The sequence below is a fragment of the Tauraco erythrolophus genome, chromosome 11 (genome assembly GCF_009769465.1).
Source record: "Tauraco erythrolophus isolate bTauEry1 chromosome 11, bTauEry1.pri, whole genome shotgun sequence".
NCBI lineage: Eukaryota > Metazoa > Chordata > Aves > Musophagiformes > Musophagidae > Tauraco > Tauraco erythrolophus.
In genome coordinates, this window is record NC_141475.1 from 796919 (window position 1) to 805938 (window position 9020).

The 9020-nt window shown below is 50.2% G+C and overlaps 1 protein-coding gene across 2 annotated transcripts in view; it reads right to left on the reverse strand.

The window, feature by feature from the left end:
- Nucleotides 1-8764, reverse strand: part of HDLBP (high density lipoprotein binding protein) — a 38414-nt gene extending 29650 nt beyond the window's left edge. For both annotated transcript variants that reach the window (XM_086618190.1, XM_086618193.1), the window contains exon 1: nt 8649-8764. The gene's annotated coding sequence lies outside the window, so the exon portion shown is untranslated. The remainder of the gene's footprint in view (nt 1-8648) is intronic.
- Nucleotides 8765-9020: the final 256 nt, after the last annotated feature.

A 9020-nucleotide genomic window follows, 5' to 3' on the forward strand; every position in this document is an offset into this window, starting at 1 on the left:
AAAGGCAAGAGATTTGCAAGCCCTAAACTTACTCTTTTTCACATTAACTGCCATATATTTAGAAAATCCAAAGCTGATGGTGTCCCTTCCCTCCAACGTGTCCCCGTGCTCCCAAAGACTCTCCTGCAGGCACTCTTAGGCTGATGTTTTGCAGGGCGGCATTTACAGACCTGCTTACAGCCGTTTATCCAGGTGACGAGCACTTCTTTTCACACAGACTCACTCAGGTAAATATACACAGCAAATGGGGAAAAAAAATTGGGAAAAGTGGCAAAGTAAATGTGACATCTCAAATGACATTTTCCAGGGGGCAGCAGGACACTTTGCAATAAGCATGGCAACTGTAAATATATATGTATTTTTGTCCGTTTGGTTTCTTTTCTTTTTTAGTCTTGCTTAGCAAATTTGTTTCTAAGTATCACACAGAAAAACTTCAGAAAGGTTGTTCATGGCTCCTTGAAAGATTTTAAAGATTCCTGTTACTCATGTTTATTGGATAACAAAGACTTAAGAGAATGCCGGAGCTCCATTTTTATAAACTTTCTATGTGCTCCGATATGTTTTTCCTCCGAGTTCCAGTTCCCCAAGTCACATGGCTTCACAAGATTCTCCAATTCTGTATTTTTTTTTTCTTTCTTTCTATCTTTTGGTTACGATAAGCCGTTTGAAAATATAACCCAGAAAAGTTAGCGTTCTTGTAAGAAACAAAAAAACCTCAAAAGAATAAAAAATTAAACCTGCAGGGAGGCTAGTGCTTTGTTTGGAGAGGGAAGGAATAATTTCAAATTGAAAAAAAAATTCTTCAGTTCAGCAGCAATTCCTCGGAAAAGGCATTAAAGTAAAAATCTGATTCTAACTGCCCTTTTTTCAAAGCATGATAGGACCCTCACTATTTAAGCAGAGCCTTCCCTTTGTCCTCTTCATAGCACATGCAACGGGGGCTCAACACATCCGCAGACAAGCCCTAATTCCTAATCTCTACTGGGCCAAGCAAAAGGCTCTTCGTGTGGTAGGCAGAATTACATCACGGTGATCTAAACTGACAGTGAAAAAACAGACAGTCTTCTCTTCCAAATCTGCAAGGCCACCCTAAGCCTGCTGTGAAAGGAGAGGGAGAGAGAGAGAACTCAGAGTGACACTATTTCCACTAACAGCTACAAATAATATTATTTTACGCTTAAAATCTCTTTCTGTAACCGAATCATTTGCAGTCCCACCCTGCTCATCTTCGGGCTGGACTGGAAGGGCACGCGCGCCACTTTGGACACCGAGTTTTTGCTTTGACACATGCTGCAGTCCTCCAGCCACACGTTGTTACTGTCTCTCGGATTAATGGAACAGCACCCTGAGCAATACGAGTTTCCGACTAAAACAGAGGGGTTTACATTTCTTAGATCTCCAAGAACTTCTGAACTTCTCTAGATACTCAGCTCTCATTTGTAGCCACAACTCTGCCGCAGTTGGGAGAGCCACCAACTCCGTATTTTCATTTCACGAAACTATCTGTAAGAGCAGGTGAAGAACTTTGCTCTCAAGTTTCCTCAGTGCTACTCAACCAGCTCCACTTGTAAGCAACAGTCACGTATCTACAACTCGTTATCGTCCGGAGATTCCAAGGGTCCTCCTAAGACCACGCATCGACATCTCAGCAGGCTGCGGAAGTATCCGATCGGAAAACAAAAGCACGTGCAAAACCAGCCCAACCATCCATCCCCTCAGCCCGCCTGCTCCGGGAGCTTTCTCAGCCTTCTTTTCAACTGCTCCAGCACAGGTTTATGTTCAGCCTTATCTCTTCAGCAGAGATAACAGCAACCTTACTTTCGACTGTGCAATGGAAACAGTCGGAGAGTGAAGCCTCTCTGGGAAGGGCAGGGGAGGTCAGACAGCCCACGCAGCCTCCGGTGCCCACGGCAGAGACACAAACACCCCCACTCCTCACCCAGGCTGCGGCTGGGGCAGGCAGCAACAGGTCCCTCTGGGGAGCTCCTGGCCTCTCTGGTTTTGCTTCTGCCTCTTCCAGTGGGGAAACCTTCCTTGCATCAGCTCCGACCCTTATTCCCTTCCTTCCTCCTAACTCAACCCATGTATCCATCCCATGCCCGACGCCCCCACTCCTGCCACACAGCCTGGCCTAGGCTCTGTTTGTCACTCATCTCTGGCAAGTATCCAGTTTATTTTGTGAAAGATCCAGTTGAATTCTCAGTGCCAGAAATACCGGAATAGACAGAAACCCAGTACCAGAAACAACAGGAAGAGACCCAGCGCGTGGTATTACTGCAGGTGGTACCACCCGAACTGAGCCACGGACATCAAGGTGTTCAGCATTTCTCCAAAAAAAGGCTTTCACTCATTTTTCAGAAACATCAGTCAACCAAACTAGCAAGGATGAGGGAAAAAGGGCAGGGGAACGATGCCCACGCTACATGCCAATACCCTAAATCAAACCTGACATGTGAATGACGCAAGAAGATTATTCCAGTTATCCAATCTCCAATGAAAAATAAGCCAGAGGTTAGCTCTGTGAAAACTTGCCATACCTGCCTCATGGTATTTACTGCGAGATATGATCCCAGAAACCTTCCCTGAAAACCAGAGTCCTGGTACGTTCAGGTCAGACAGCACTTCCATGGGCTTTGAAGGCCGGGTCCTGCCACCTCCAAGCCCAACAGTCAAAACACGACAGGGCTCCAAGTCTTCCTCCTTAAAATCCAGCTAGTTGCTGGGAGATGGGACTACAAAATGCATAGCTACGGCACACAAGCATCAACTGTCGTGATATCAGTGCTCAGTTCCAGAAATTTCCATTCATAGGTGTTTCTTGGGCAGGCAAAAGGGATGGTGTACACACCAGTTCTACACACGGGTGCTTTTACTGGAATCACCGGGATTTGTGACACGTCTTTATATGCAAGTTGCTTGTGGAATTCTGTTTGTTGGTTCTGGGTGTCTTTTTGTTTGGGTGTTTGTTTTCTTTTCTTCCATTAATGCTAAATAAATCTATCAGTTCCATCTCCAAAGTTTTCCCAAAGGGTTCTTTCTCATCAGTGAAAAATCTTTAGGAAAGACTATGAAACTTGCTGGAAAACGGTCCCAGGCGCCGTAAGAGAATCTGGTTCTAGTTCCATTTTGCGTCAAGCAAATCCATTTTATTTTCCTATCAAACACTGTCACTTAAGGGAGGTCGCATGAATGTTACGGTGCTATTCCATCCTCTCGAAGGCAAAACTTTGCCTGTGAATCGTCATTTCTTGGTGTCCTACAGCTGCCGAGCCAAAGCCCTTCCCTTCTTCCAGTTCTATTTTTCTACTGAAGTCAAACTCATTACGGTTTCCTCTAACCGAGCCTCTTATGGTCCGTCTTTTCTCCCAGGTTTCTACCTGGTTTTAGTGCCAGCTGCTTTGCAGGCACCTCTCTGGTGGCTCTGGCTGGACATAGCTCCTTGCCTCCAAGCCCTGCTCCTCACAAAAGAGGGACACGCTTCCATCGCTGCCCCAGCAACCCAGCCAGCTCCCGTGGCATGGGCAGTGGTGGCCAAGGTCAGCCCTCTGCGGCTGCTGGACCAACACTGCCCTGCTCTACCCATCAAGAAATCAGCACTGCAAGGTATAAATGTTCCTACGTTACGTACATCTAGCAATAAATTGCAAAATATTGGTAGATATCTTCAAGGCTTGAGAGATCTACCAGATGCAAGACTCAACGAAACTGAACGCGCTGTGAGAGACAAGTGATGGCGACCAGCAAGTTCAAGGAAAACCATCTGTATTATATGGTGGCTGCCGGAAAGGGTACTGGTATTTGAGAGGCTGCTGGGAAAACACCAGAGCTTGTGCAGGCAGAAGCACCAAAGATCAGCTAAACGAAGGAAAAAAGCACCGCTTTGGCTTTAACACACAGAAGTTTCTTCCGAAACAAAATAAACCCAGAACGCTCACTACAACCTGCCTTGTTAGAATTAAAACTTTAAATAGAATCACAGAATGGTTTGGGTTGGAAGGGACGTCAAAGATCATCCAGTTCCAACCCCCCTGCCATGGGCAGGGACACCCTCCACTACACCAGGTTGCTCAAAGCCCCATCCAACCTGGCCTTGAACACTTCCAGGGATGGGGCAGCCACAGCTTCTCTGGGCAACCTGTGCCAGTGCCTCACCACCCTCTGAGTGAAAAATTTCTTCCTTATATCTAATCTAAATCTCCCCTCTTTTAGTTTAAAGCCGTTGCCCCGTGTCCTGTCACTCTACAGCCTAGTCCAAAGCCCCTCTCCAGCTTTCCTGTAGGCCTCCTTTAAGTACTGGAAGAATATATAAAGCTTCTAGCAATCCAAAGTCTTCTATACACGTAAAATATTCTAAATAAAGAAGCTTTTCCCCCCTGCTTTGGCTAAAACTCTTCCTGCTTGTTTATTGACACATCTGTTTTCAACCTGACTCGCTGATTCTCTGAAGTCACACCACGACAGCTACGGGGCAACAGGAGTTCACTGAAAGAAGGTGGGGAAAAAGGTCACCAGAATTATGAGGCATGCAGGACTTTTCCATTGGGGACGGTCATGTAGATCACGAGATTTTAATAGCAGATTTTTAGGACATAAATGGTCTTTCTTTTAAAGCCAAAGGGCTGCTAAATATAAAGCCTCATGCTGAATCCTCTCAGGTGTAATTCCACATCCAGGATAAGCCTGTAACCCAAAATTATTCCTCTAAAACTGGGAATTTCTAAAATGAAAAAAGCTCTTGAAACAAGCCCTGAACTCGGGACACTAGACTCTTGCCTTAATTACCAGCCTAGCACAAGCACTGGGGGTCTGGAGACCAGCTCTAGGTGCCTCCCCCAGTAGGCCCCACTGACCAGGACCCTCCCTTCTGCTCCAACCACAATAAATACCACAGCCTCCTAGTAACACAGGCTCCACTGGAATAGCTTCTAGACCAAAGCCCCAGAAAAAACAATAAGCAAATCAAAAAAACCCCACCAGCACACCCTCCAAGCTATGCAGCACAACCTAATGCTCTCTGCTTCCAAGGCTGGGGTCGTTCAGAAGAGGAACAGACCTAGTCCTGCAGCTGGGTTTGACCCTCCTATCTTTACCTGTTTCCACGTTTGAACACAAATAACACCCACTGAAGTCTTGCACAGACCCAGGTTGGGAAAGCCTTACAGGCTCTGGGACTCTCAGGAACGTGCTCCTGGACAAGTCGGGCTCGTTACGTCCCGGGCAAACGTGCCTTTCCCAGCCCAGCTGAAAACCCCTGTTGCAACTTGCGCAGCGGTGCAGGTTTTTGTCGAGATTCTAACAGTGTTTCCATGAGGGCATCACTACAGAGAGGGTACTGCTGTGTGCTTGATCCACTGGGTGCTCAGAGGCTTCTGTTCCTCGTCACGGTGTCTCGTCAGGCTGTGCTCGGGTGCCCGCTCCTGCGAGGGATGAGACCGACTGATCTGTAACTTCGCGCTGTCCTTGCCGCCAGGAAGAGAGAGGGCAGACTCCAGACCCTGTCTTTACTGGAAGACACCTGCCAGAGGCTTGCTATTTTTCTTTAAGGTTTCTTTTATAAACTCTGCACAGTTTTCCTACAGATTTCCTTCTGTAGAATTCTTGAATACGAACCAGAGTTGAACCATTGTTGAGTGACCTTTTGTTTTTTAAAGGGAAACAACATTTTCCCATAAATCTGATATTCTACAGAAGATACCCTCCCAGTCATGGCAAATGAACTTTTCCAACCACACACCCCCGTTCAGTCTGAACATTCTGGACCAGTCTCAGCGCCACTGCTGACCACTCCAACCATCCGACTGGTAGTGACGTGGGTGAATCCCCCGAGTTCTCACAGCAGCACAACCCTAAGTGCCTTTGGATCAGCCAAACGTACTTCTATAGGCAAAGGGAAGAGTATGTTTTGGGAACCACGGTACCATGTAACCAACAAAACATTCCAGCTTTCTCTGGAAAGGGGTGAACTGCACAGGCTGGCTTGTCTGGGGATGGCTCTCCACACCACTAACAGCTAGGAAATCCAAGGTTACAGATCCCTCTATTAGACTGTACTGTCTTCAGCAGCAGTTCAGTGTGAACTGGAAAAAGACTAGCTACTTGACTAAGACCAGCTGCCTTTACCCTACCAAAATCGAGGTATTCCTGTTACCACCATGCTACATAACATAATGAGAATGTTACGAACCAATCTCAGATTAAGAGGAAATCTCTTCCCTTTCCCCTCACCTCTTCCTTGATCATCCCAGTCTAGAGAAGTGAGACCAATGAAAAAGTGGGGAACAGAAGAACCCTTAACAACGTATCCTTTAACATACAAGAAGAAGTATCAATTTTTCCACCTTTTCAAGCAGAACTGGGGGAGAGGAGGGAAAGAAGGCAACAAGAAATCAGCTTAACTTGCCATGAAGGAGGAGACAGGAATATGCATCACGTTACCAGCAGCGAAACACCAGAACAATTTATACAGGCCAAACACAGAGCAATCTTTCTTAACTGCTGCTTTGTAAGACACTTAGAATAAAACTGTCTTTTGAGAACGATCTAGACTTACTACATCTTGCTGCTGTGGCAAAGCTCATGCTAGACAGTTACACAGCCTCTCCCACTCTACACTTACAGGCCTCCACATATCGTTACCTCCATATCTAGCACGAGCTTCTCCTGTGCCTGTCATTCTGATGCGTGAAGAACTACACTGCTGCCGACTGCTTTGGAAGGAAAAGGTTGGGGTTGTTCATGGCTTGAGTATGTGGGTGGCCCTACCTATGACTTGGGCCAGGCTGCATGAAAATCCACATACAAACAGGAAGATTGTTTCTTCTACCAGCTTAAATCTAACCAGGCAAAGGGTTGGAGACACAGAGCTTTAGCAGACACGCAGCTACAAGTTACGTTACTGCTCCCTTTCCTGCCTTGCCTCTGATGGATGTATTTCTGTACCAGAGGGACCTATGCACCTATGGAATGATACCCAAAACACCACTTTCCAGTCTAGTTTGGGAGGAAAAAAAGAAAAAAACTGTTACACTATATTAAATTGGCTTCCAACTGAAAATAATTGTGTTCAATAAGTGTTTAGTAAGGCTTCACCTGCCTTACTAAATAAAGCAGTACCGCACGTATCAGTGTGCAGAATTTTCTCTGTCATTACACAACAGCACAGGAGAACTGCCTCCTTCAAACTCCTTGGGGCTGCAAACGTCTCCAATTTTCACTTCCCAGCCAGAGTCGTGAATTTGGATCCAAATTCTAAACTAGAGCTGTGAATTCAAGGACCTTGGTTCATCTCATCAGTTACAAGTGAACTGCTGTCGCCATTACCAGCGCTCCCAGCATGACCTGCTCTCTTGCATCTCATCTTTCAGTGGAAGGAATTGCTCTTGCCAGTTGGGAATCCTCCCTACTGCTCAGGGAAGGCCAGCACGGGAAGCACAACTTATCATGTGTCAAGGCGCTTCAGCTGTAGCCCAGCTGGGCCCGAGGATTGTGAACTCCCCCACTTCAGTTCTGCCTGACTGCTGGATCACCCTGCTCTATAAATAACCCGCCATAAAACCCCTCTACACAGCCGGTGGGCAGTTCAGCAGAGGCAGAATCACAGAACCATCTGGTTGGAAGAGGCCCTCAAGATCACTGAGTCCAACCGTTCACCCTGCACTGTCAGGGTCCCTAAACCATGTTCCTCAACACCAAATCCACACGGTTTTTAAACACCTCCAGGGATGGGGGCTCCACCACCTCCCTGGGCAGCCTGTTTCAATACTTCACAACCCTCTCTGGAAAGAAATTTTTCCTGATAGCCAGTCTAAATTTCCCTAAGGCCATTCCCTCTCGTCCTGTCATTCCTAACGTGGGAGAAGAGACCGACCCCCATCTCCCTACAACTCCCTTTCAGGTAATTGTAGAGAGTGAGAAGGTCCCCCCTGAGCCTCCTCTTCTCCAGACTGACCACTCCCAGCTCCCTCAGCCGCTCCTCACAGGACAAGTTCTCCAAACCCTTCACTAGAATTCCCCCTCCATCCCACAGCGGCGACCGGTTCCACCTGAAGCCCCACGAGCGAGGCAGAAACCCTTCTCCAGCGCAGCCCGCAGCCATCGGGCCCGCTGGCGGCGGGAGAGGCGACCATTACGCTGAACCTCCCACTCCGAGACCCCGCAGCAGAACGGGCCTCGGGACACAGGCCGGCATTTCCCATCAGGCGGCGGAAGGCCCGTCCCCGCACGGGCGGCCCGGGAACAGCCCTGCCCGCCTGGCGGGGCGCAGCGCGGCGTGACTCATGGGTTTTGCCCGCTCCCCGGCCGCCGCCGGAGGGAGCGGCGGCGGGGGCGGCGGCCGGCGGCAGGGAAAGGCAGCCCCTCTGCCCGGCCCCCGCGCCCCGTCTCGATGGTCGCGGGGGGAGGCAGGCGGCGGCACGTGGCCCGCCCCGCGCCAATCGGAGAGGCCAGGACCATAGAGCGAAGCCGGGCTGCTCGCTAGACGTTCCGCCCGCGGAGCCCGTCTCTCTGCTGCCGCCATCTTGTTGGAGGCGGCGGAACGCGCCCGGCCGCCGAGCCGGGCCCCGCGCACCTGAGGCGCTCCCCACCCCCCGCCCCCACTCGCCGCCGCCGCCGCCCTCCCGCGCGGCCGGCGCCGCCGAGCCCGGCTTTACCTCTAGTAGGCCCGCAGCGAAGCCTATGCTGGGTACGAGGCCGAGGGGCCCGCCGCCATCTTGGTAAAGAAGAGGGATGTGCGTGACCTACCGACACACGGGTGGTCCCTCCCCCACGTCCCCTGGGCCGACCGGTTGCTATGGGAATGGGGCGCGCGCATGCGCCGCAACGCCCCGGGGGCGGGGCCCGAGGGGCGGGGCGGGGCCTGCGGGGCGGGGATGGGCGGGGCCTGTGGGGCGGGGCGTCTCGGCCCCTCCCTTTTCCCGCCCTCTGACGGTGCGCGCGCGCGGGAGCGGCGCCGGTGGTCGGGGCTGTCGGGTGCGCGCGGCGCGGGCCGGCAGGTGAGGAGCGGGGCGCTCGGGGGTCCCGCC